The sequence below is a fragment of the Miniopterus schreibersii genome (assembly GCF_964146895.1).
Source record: "Miniopterus schreibersii genome assembly, chromosome: 2".
Lineage (NCBI taxonomy): Eukaryota > Metazoa > Chordata > Mammalia > Chiroptera > Miniopteridae > Miniopterus > Miniopterus schreibersii.
In genome coordinates, this window is record NC_138102.1 from 117,290,739 (window position 1) to 117,299,698 (window position 8,960).

The 8,960-nt window shown below is 37.3% G+C and overlaps 1 pseudogene across 1 annotated transcript; it reads right to left on the bottom strand.

Annotated features, from left to right (window-relative positions):
- Window positions 1-3,575: 3,575 nt before the first annotated feature.
- On the bottom strand, window positions 3,576-4,625 carry LOC308552513 (U1 small nuclear ribonucleoprotein A pseudogene; annotated as a pseudogene). The gene is made up of 2 exons: window positions 4,617-4,625; window positions 3,576-4,403 (listed from the first exon to the last, which is right to left on the bottom strand). The product of its transcript is annotated as a U1 small nuclear ribonucleoprotein A pseudogene (transcript).
- Window positions 4,626-8,960: the final 4,335 nt, after the last annotated feature.

Below are 8,960 nucleotides of genomic sequence, written 5' to 3' on the forward strand. Positions count from 1 at the left end.
ACTCAGTAAGTGAGGAACCTTTTGAATTTTTTAAATAATAAACAAAGTAATGGAGCAGACTAGCCAGACCCAGTTAAATATTTTTGACATCATCTGAGATAGTAAAGAAATACTGGAGATAAAAGTGGGACACGTGCTACCCTTGATTTCTAGAGGGCATGAAAACCTTTGTAGGACAAAACTGATAGAAACTTGAAATCTGAAATGCAAATTGTGAAACATAAACTACCACTCTATTTTGGTTTGCTGTGGTAGTGTAAAAAACAGTGTTTGAGTTTTTTGTGTTTTGGTTTTTTTTAATAGAAAAGCAGACCATGAGAAGTTTTGTATAGTCAGCTCAGTGATTCCTTAACCAAACCTTCTCCATCAGGTTGGTGTTCCACCTGCACACACATTTGCCAAAGTTTTGAAATCCCCAATGGAAACATGTATTTCTTACTCTTCAATATTTGACATTTTATTCATGAGGTTGAATGGTATCATTATAATATCACTATATTTTTAAAAATACTGACTGATTTCTTATAAATATCTTTCTTGCTTATAAAAATTTAGTTTTGAAAGCAAATTTAACTATTGAAACATTTCCAACAAGCCTATGTCTTCTTCACTCTTATATTCCACCTGCTCTCTAAACTCTCCTCCCTGATTCAGTTCAGAAACAGTCTTGTCAGGGAGGAATTTTTTTATCTTTTATTTAGGTAGCAAAAGTGAAAACAAGAAACAGCTGAGGTGGAGCCCTTAGCAATTATAAGACATGTAAAGTGCTTCTAGGAAAGCACAGGGACCTCGCAACAAGAATGATAGATGCTCAGGAGCAAGGAGCAATAGCAATTATCCTGAAGAGGGCTTGAGCACAGAATTCGGACTCTGGAATTTGTTCTGCTTAAACTTGTACCTCCAGGTTGCTGAACATGAGCTGAGTTCCCTTGTCTTATTTCATTTAACAGTATATTTTCTAAACTTTTCTCAAAATATCCTAATTTTGAATGTGTTCTTAACAAATTTCTAATCATTAATATGATTTTGGCTGCTTATGAATTATTTCATTGTTTAAATATAATTTTAACATGTTTTATTTAGTTATTTTAAAATTTATATCTAATCATCATGTAGTTTATACAAAAACAAATACTCTTTGCTACAACAAACACACAATGAAAACCTATATATCATCCTACATCTGCTTTAAGTTGAGAGATCTAGTAACTGCTTATTGAGCATCCCCAAGTACTCATGAATTCATATCCTTGTATGTATGTGTGATTATCGTATCTTTCTAATATGAATTCATATGAATACAGAAGTCACTATTTCTCACTTTTCTCCACAGACTATTATCTCTCAAAACAACTCATTTCATTTTTAGATATGTGTAACTTTCATCTCAAAAGCTTTTACTATTTAATTAAACTTCAATATGATGGATCCAAATAAACATAGCTGCAACTTAATTATTTTAATTAAAATTCAACAGATCCCAAACAGATCCTTAAATATGTGTTCTACAGTCTTTTATATAATGACTTATTCATATTTGTATCCATTCAGATCTAATTTAGTATTTAGACCAAATCAGGCATTAGATGTATGGTTATTTAAGCCTGTATATTTTCTGGAAAAAAAGAGAAATTGGATATCTCAAGCAATCTACAATTTACAATGGAAAATTTTAGGCTTGAGTGTTATGTTCATGCATATAACTTTTTGAAATCTTTGTTGTTGAGAGTATTATCTGTCCTTTTCCCCCTTGCACCCAAGCACCTGATTCCCTCCCCGCCCCAGGCCTTCAGCTTCCTATTGTCTGTGCTCGTGGGCAAGGCATATACGCATATAAGGTCTTTGATCGATCTCTTAGAGCCCTCTCTGCCCACATACCTCTAAGATTCATCAGTCTGTTCCATGTTTCCATACTTTTGGTTCTATTCTACTCATCAGTTTATTGTGTTCATTAGAGTCAACATGTAAGTGAGATCATGTGATACTTGTCTTTCTCTGCCTGGCTTATTTCACTTCGCATAATAACTCTCCAGGTCCCTCCATGCTGTCTCAAAGGGTAAGAAGCCCTTCTTTTCTACAGCTGCAGAGTATTCCATGGTGTAAATGTACCCTGGCTTTTCTATCCATTCATCTTCTGATGGGCATTTGGGTTGTTTCCAGAGTTTAGCTATTGCAAATAACGCTCCTATGAACATAGGGGTGCATATATTCTTTCTGATTGGTGTTTTGGGTTTCTTAGGATATATTACCAGAAGAGGGATCACTGGGTAAAATATACAAAGTACTCATACAACTCAACAAAAGGAAGACAAATAATACAATTAAAATATGGTCAAAGGACCTGAATAAATACTTCTCCAAATGGAACATTCAAATGGTCAAGAGACATATGAAAAAGTGCTCAATGTCACTAATCATCATAGATATGCGAATTAAAATGACAATGAGATACCACCTCACACCTGCCAGAGTAGCTACCATCAACAAATCAACAAACAAAAAGAGCTGGCGAGGGTGTGGAGAAAGGGGAACCCTGCTACACTGCTGGTGGGAATGCAGACTGGTGTAGCCACTATGGAAAACTGTGGAGTTCATGCATATAATTTTAAATTGAAAATGCATAGGTGAGATAAATGGTGATAGAAGGAGACTTGACTTAGGGTGATAAACACACAATACAGTGTACAGATGATGTTTTGTGGAATTGTGCACCTGAAATCTGTATAAGGTTGTTAACCAGTATCACCCCAATAAATTCAATAAAAAGGAAAAAATGAATAATACACAACTTTTGCCATTTAAATTTTATAAATAAAAATCCAGAGCATAGTTGAGGATTTCCACACAATTTATTCAAAAGTTTTTTCCTATTTCTTTTGAGATTAAACACACTTCCACTTCTATTCCATCAATGTGTTTGGCTTTTCAGACTAATCAGAAGTTTTCAAAATATAGTGATTACTTGAAATTAACCAACTGCTTTCTGCTCTGTAAATCTGGAATTAATTCTGATATGTATAAGTAGTGAATGAAATCTGAAATATTTCAATGAAATTTGAAGTAAAATATGTTTATTTCAGTTAGTTTTATTGCCACAATTATTGACCTATTTATGTTGGGACTTCCACAATCATTATTTCAAAAGAAAACAAGAAATATTTTGTTGTTGTTTTGTTGTTTTTTTAAATTTCATTTTAAATGACTAAAAGTTGAAATGAAGAAAAATAAAAAGGCTTTCAGAATCTTCTATTAATACTTATTTTTAAATGCAATAATGATGCATCTAAAATTATATATATATATATATAGTTTTTATTTGAAGCCTTGAGTTTTACTTAAAATTTCTTGATTTTATTTATTTATTTATTTAGTAGAAAATCAAAAAAATACTTTAATTCTAGCCTAACAGAGCCAGGTGCAATGTCTGGGGACAGACTCTGGGTACAATGCTATGTGACCCCTCACACATGTGGCTCCAAGAAGGCCCCTAGGGGCACTTACCTTCAGGGGACCAAACCAAGGGGAAGAGGGGAGGCCCCCAAACCCGGGGTAGGGGCAGGCATGGGGAAAAGGTGCTACTTCTTGGCAAAGGAGATCTTCATGGCATTGTTCTGGGTGATTTTGATGCCCTGTAGGGAGTCAGGAGCAGCCCCTGCCTGAACCTCATTGTCAAACTCCTCCAAGGCGATGTTGTGCCACCCTGGGACCAGCCAGACCTCTTTGAAGCCAGGGAACTGGTTGAAAAGCATGGACAGATGAGCCCATTGGTCTCCTCTGGCAGGTAGGTGAGGAAGGAGATGTGATTTGGTGGGTTTTCTAAAAGAGGCTGAGCAGGTGGCATCTGGCCGGGTATGACCTGCTGTGGGGGCATGGCTCCCGGTGGGATCTGGCCTGGTGCGAGACCTGGAGGTGGGATCATGCCAGGAAGCGGCATTAGGGAGGCTGGCCTGGCATGTGATGCATGATGCAGGGTGCCTGAGTCATTGTGGCATGTCCCGGAAAGGCCCCAGGATGGCTCCCGATACAGGGGTTACTGCCCCCGCCTGCACAGCCTTCTTGTCAGCTGGGGTCTGCTGGCTCTTGGGCTTCCTCTTCTCCTGCTTACGGTCCCGCTCCTCGAAGGTGCCCTTCATTTTGGCAATGATACACCATTCGGTCTTGGCCTCCTGGATGTGCATGGGCTTGTAGTAGGAGAGGAAACCCTGCATGGAGCGCAGGGCGTTGGTGGCACTGCTGACTTCCTTAAAGATGACAAAGGCCTGGCTGCGTGACACCAGGATATCCAGGATCTGGCCAAACTGGGAGAAGATGGCACATAGGGACTTTTTCAGCTCATCCTTCTTGAGATTCTCATTGAGGTTGTTGATATACATAGTGTGGTTGGGGCGGGCCTCCGAACTGCCCTGGAGGGGGGTTGAATTATTTTTGATACTATGTTTTGCTCAGTTCCCTCTAGTCATTTTTTTAATGTTTCTTTATCTTTATTGTTGAGACCATTACAGATGTCCCCCCTTTGAACCCCATTGATCCCCTCCACCCTCCGCCCTACATCCAACCCACCCCCAGGCCCTCCCCACACCAATGTCCACCTCCATGGGCCATGCCCATAAACATACAGGTTCCATGATTAACCTCTCCCCACCCACACCCCCCTCCCCACCTTTCCTCTGAGATCCCTCAGTTTGTTCCAAGCTTCTATGTCTCTGGATACACTTTGTTCATCACTGTATTTTGTTTATTATATTCCACATATAAGTGAGATCATGTGGTACCTGTCCTTCTCTGACTGGCTCATTTCACTTAGCATTTTACTCTCTAGTTCCCTCCATGCTGTACAAAGACCAAAAGGTCCTTCCTCTTCAGAGCCGCATAGTACTCCATGGTGTAATGTGCCACAGCTTTTTTATCCACTCATCTAGTGATGGGCAATTGGGTGGTTTCCAAATCTTAACTATTGTGAATTGTGTTGCTATAAACATAGGGGTGCATAATTTCTTTGTGATTGGTGTTTGGGGTTCCTTAGGATATATTCCTAGAAGTGGGATCACTGGGTCAAATGGCAGGTCAATTTTTAATCTTTCGAGGAAACTCCATACTGTTTCCATAGTGGCTGCACCAGTCTGCGTTCCCACCAGCAGTGCACAAGGGTGCCCTTTTCTCCACAACTTCACCAGCACTTGTAGTTCGTTGACTTGTTGATGGCAGCCATTCTGACAGGTGTAAAGTGATACCACATTGTGGTTTTAATTTGCATCTCCCTGATGCTTAGCGACGTTGAGCATTTTTTCACATGTGTCTTAGCCATTTGTATGTCCTCTTTGGAGAAGTGTCTAGGTCCATTGCCCATTTTTCAATTGGATTGTTTGTCTTCCTTTTGTTAAGTTGTATAAGTTTCATATATATTTTGGATATTAACTCTTTATCTGATGTGTCATTGGCATATATGTTCTCCCATACAGTGGGCTCCCTTTTCATTTTGTTGATGGTTTCCTTTGCTGTGCAGAAGCTTTTTATTTGTTTATTTTCTCCTTAGTTTTTCTTGCCCTAGGATATGTATCAGCAAACATATTGCTATGAGAAATGTCTCAGATTTTACTGCCTATGTTTTTTCCTCTAGGATTTTTATGGTTTCATGTCTTATATTTAAGTATTTTATCCATTTTGAATTTATTTTTGTGTATGGTGTAAGTTGGTGGTCTAGTTTCATTTTTTTTGCATGTATCTGTTCAATTTTTCCAATACCACTTATTGAAAAGACTGTCTTTACTCCATGGTATGTTCTTGCCTCCTTTATCAAATATTAATTGACCATAATGGCATGGGTCAGTTTCTGGGCTCTCTATTCTGTTCCACTGATCAATATGTCTGTTCTTGTGCCAATACCAGGCTGTTTTGATTACAGTGGCTTTGTAGCATAACTTGATATTTGGTACTGTGATCCTTCCAACTTTGTTCTTCTTTCTCAAGATTACCATGGCTATTTGGGGTCCCTTTTGGTTCCAGATAAATTTTCAAAGTGTTTATTCTAGATCGGTGAACTACTCTGTTGGTATTTTAATAGGGATTGCATTGAATTTATAGGTTGCTTTGGATAATATGGACATTTTAATGATGTTAATTCTTCCAATTCATGAACATGGTATATTTTTCCATTTGTTTATATCTTCCTCTATTTCTTTTTTCAGTGTCATGTAGTTTTCTGAGTAAAGGTCTTTCATATCTTTGGTTAAGTTTATTCCTAGGATTTTATTTTTTAGTTACAATGGTAAATAGGATTTTTTTTTTAGTTTCTGTGTCTGAGAGTTCATTATTGGTGTATAAAAATGCCATCAATTTCTGGGTGTTAATTTTATATCCTGCTACCTTGCTGAATTCATTTATTAAATCTAGTAGTTTTCTGGTGGAGTCTTTAGGATTCTCTATGTACAATATCATGTCATCTGCAAATAATGACAGTTTTGTTTCTTCCTCTCCAGTTTGGATGCCTTTTATGTTTTCTTCTTTTCTAATCGCTGTGGCTAGTACTTCCAGTACGATGTTGAATACGAGTGTTGAAAGTGGACACCCCTGTCTTGTTCCTGTTCTTAGGGGAAATGGTTTCAGTTTTTGCCCGTTGACTATGATGTTGGCTGTAGCTTTGTCATATATGGCCTTTATTATGCTGAGGTATGATCCCTCTATTCCCACTTTGCTGAGAGTTTTTATCAAAAGTGGGTTTTGGATTTTATCGAATGCTTTTTCTGCATCTATTGATATGATCATGTGATTTTTGTCTTTCAGTTTGTTTATGTGATGTATCATGTTTATTGATTTCTGAATATTGTACCAACCTTGCATCCCTGGAATAAATCCCACTTGGTCATGGGATATGATCTTTTTAATATATTGCTGGATCCAATTTGCTAATATTTGTTGAGGATTTTGGCATCTATGTTCATCAGGGATATTGGCCTGTAATTCTCTTTCTTTGTAGTGTGTTTATCTGGTTTTGGAATTAGGCTAATGCTGGCCTCATAAAAAAAGTTTGGAAGTGTTCCTTCCTCTTGGATTTTTTGAAATAATTTCAGGAGAATTGGTGTTAATTCTTCTTTGAATGTTTGCTAAAACTCCCCTGTGAAGCCATTCAGGCAGGGCTTTTGTGTGCTGGGAGCACTTTGATTACTGCTTCAACTTCGTCAGCAGCTATCAGCCTATTTAGACTTTCTGACTCTTCCTGATTGAGTTTTGTAAGGTTGTATTTTTCTAGGAATTCATCCATTTCATCCAGGTTGTCCAGCTTGGTGTCATATAGTTGTTCATAGTATTTTCTTACAATACTTTGTATTTCTGTTGGGTCAGTTGTTATTTCACCTCTTTCATTTCTGATTTGGTTTATTTGGGTCCTCTCTCTTTGTTTCTTGATGAGTCTGGCTAAAGGTTCATTAATCTTGTTTATTTTTTCAAAGAACCAGCTCTTGGTTTCATTGATCTTTTGTATTGTGTTTTTAGTCTCTATGTCATTTATTTCTGCTCTGATCTTTATTATTTCTTTCCTTCTACATACTCTGGGATTTTCTTGTTGTTCCATTTCTAAGTTTTTGAGTTGTACAGTTAAAGAGTCTATTAGAAGTCTTTCTTGTTTTTTGAAGTAGGCTTGTAGTACTATAAACTTCCCTCTCAGGACTGCTTTCATTGTGTCCCATAGTTTGGAGTTGTGTGTTCATTTTCATTTGTTTTCAGGAAGTTTTTGATTTCTTTCTTAATCTCTTTGGTAACCCATTCATTATTTAAAAACATGCTTTTCAGTCTTCGTGTGTTTAAATGTCTTTTAGTGTTTTTATTGTAGTTGATTTCTAGTTTCATGCATCGTGATCCAAGACGATGCTTGATATGATTTCAATCTTCTTGAACTTATAGAGACTTATATTGTGTCCTAACATGGTCTATCTTTGAAAATGTCCTCTGTGCACTTGAGAAGAATGTATATTCTGCAGCTTTGGAGTAGAATGTTCTGTAAATGTTGATTAAATCCATCTGATCTAGTGTGTTATTTAGGGTCGCTGTTTCCTTGTTGATTTTTTGTCTGGAAGACCTATCCAGTGAAATCAGTGGGTGTTAAAGTCCCCAAGTATGACTGTATTGCTGTCAATCTCTCCCTTAAAGTCCTCTAGAAGTTATTTTATAAATTTAGGTGCTCCTACATTGCATGCATATATGTTTATCAGGGTTATATCCTCTCTGGATTGATCCCTTTAGTATTATGTTATGACCTTTCTTGCCTCTCGTTATGGTCTTCATTTTGAAGTCTATTTTGTCTGAAATGAGTATTGCTACCCCAGCTTTTTTTTTCATTTCCATTTGTATGGAAATTTTTTTTCCATCCCTTCACTCTCATTCTGTGTGAGTCTTTTGTTCTGAGATGGGTCTCTTATAGACAGCATATAGTTGTGTTATGTTTTCTTACCCATTTAGCCACCCTATATCTCTTTATTGGGGCATTTAATCCATTTACATTTAAGGTTATTATTGAAAGATACTTATCTACTTACATTTTGTTTCTTTATAGTTGTTTATCATTCTCTTTATTTCTATGTCTAATTATAGCAGTCCCTTTAACATTTCCTGTAATGCTGGTTATGTAGTGATAAAGTCTTTTAACCCTTTTTTTTTTTTGCCTGGGAAGCTCTTTATTTCACCATCCATCTTGATTGATAATCTTGCTGGATAGAGTAGTCTTGGTTTCAGATCCTTCTTTTGCATTACCTTGAATACTTCATGCCCTTCCCTTCTGGCCTGTAGAGTTTCTGATGAGAAGCCAGATGACAGCCTTATGGGGGCTCCTTTGTAGGTAACAGTTTGCTTTTCTCTAGCTTCCTTTAAGATTCTCTCTTTGTCTTGGATTTTTCACATTTTAATTATGATATGCCTGGGCATGGGTCCCTTTGGATTCTTCTTACTTGGGACTTTCTGTGCCTCCAGAA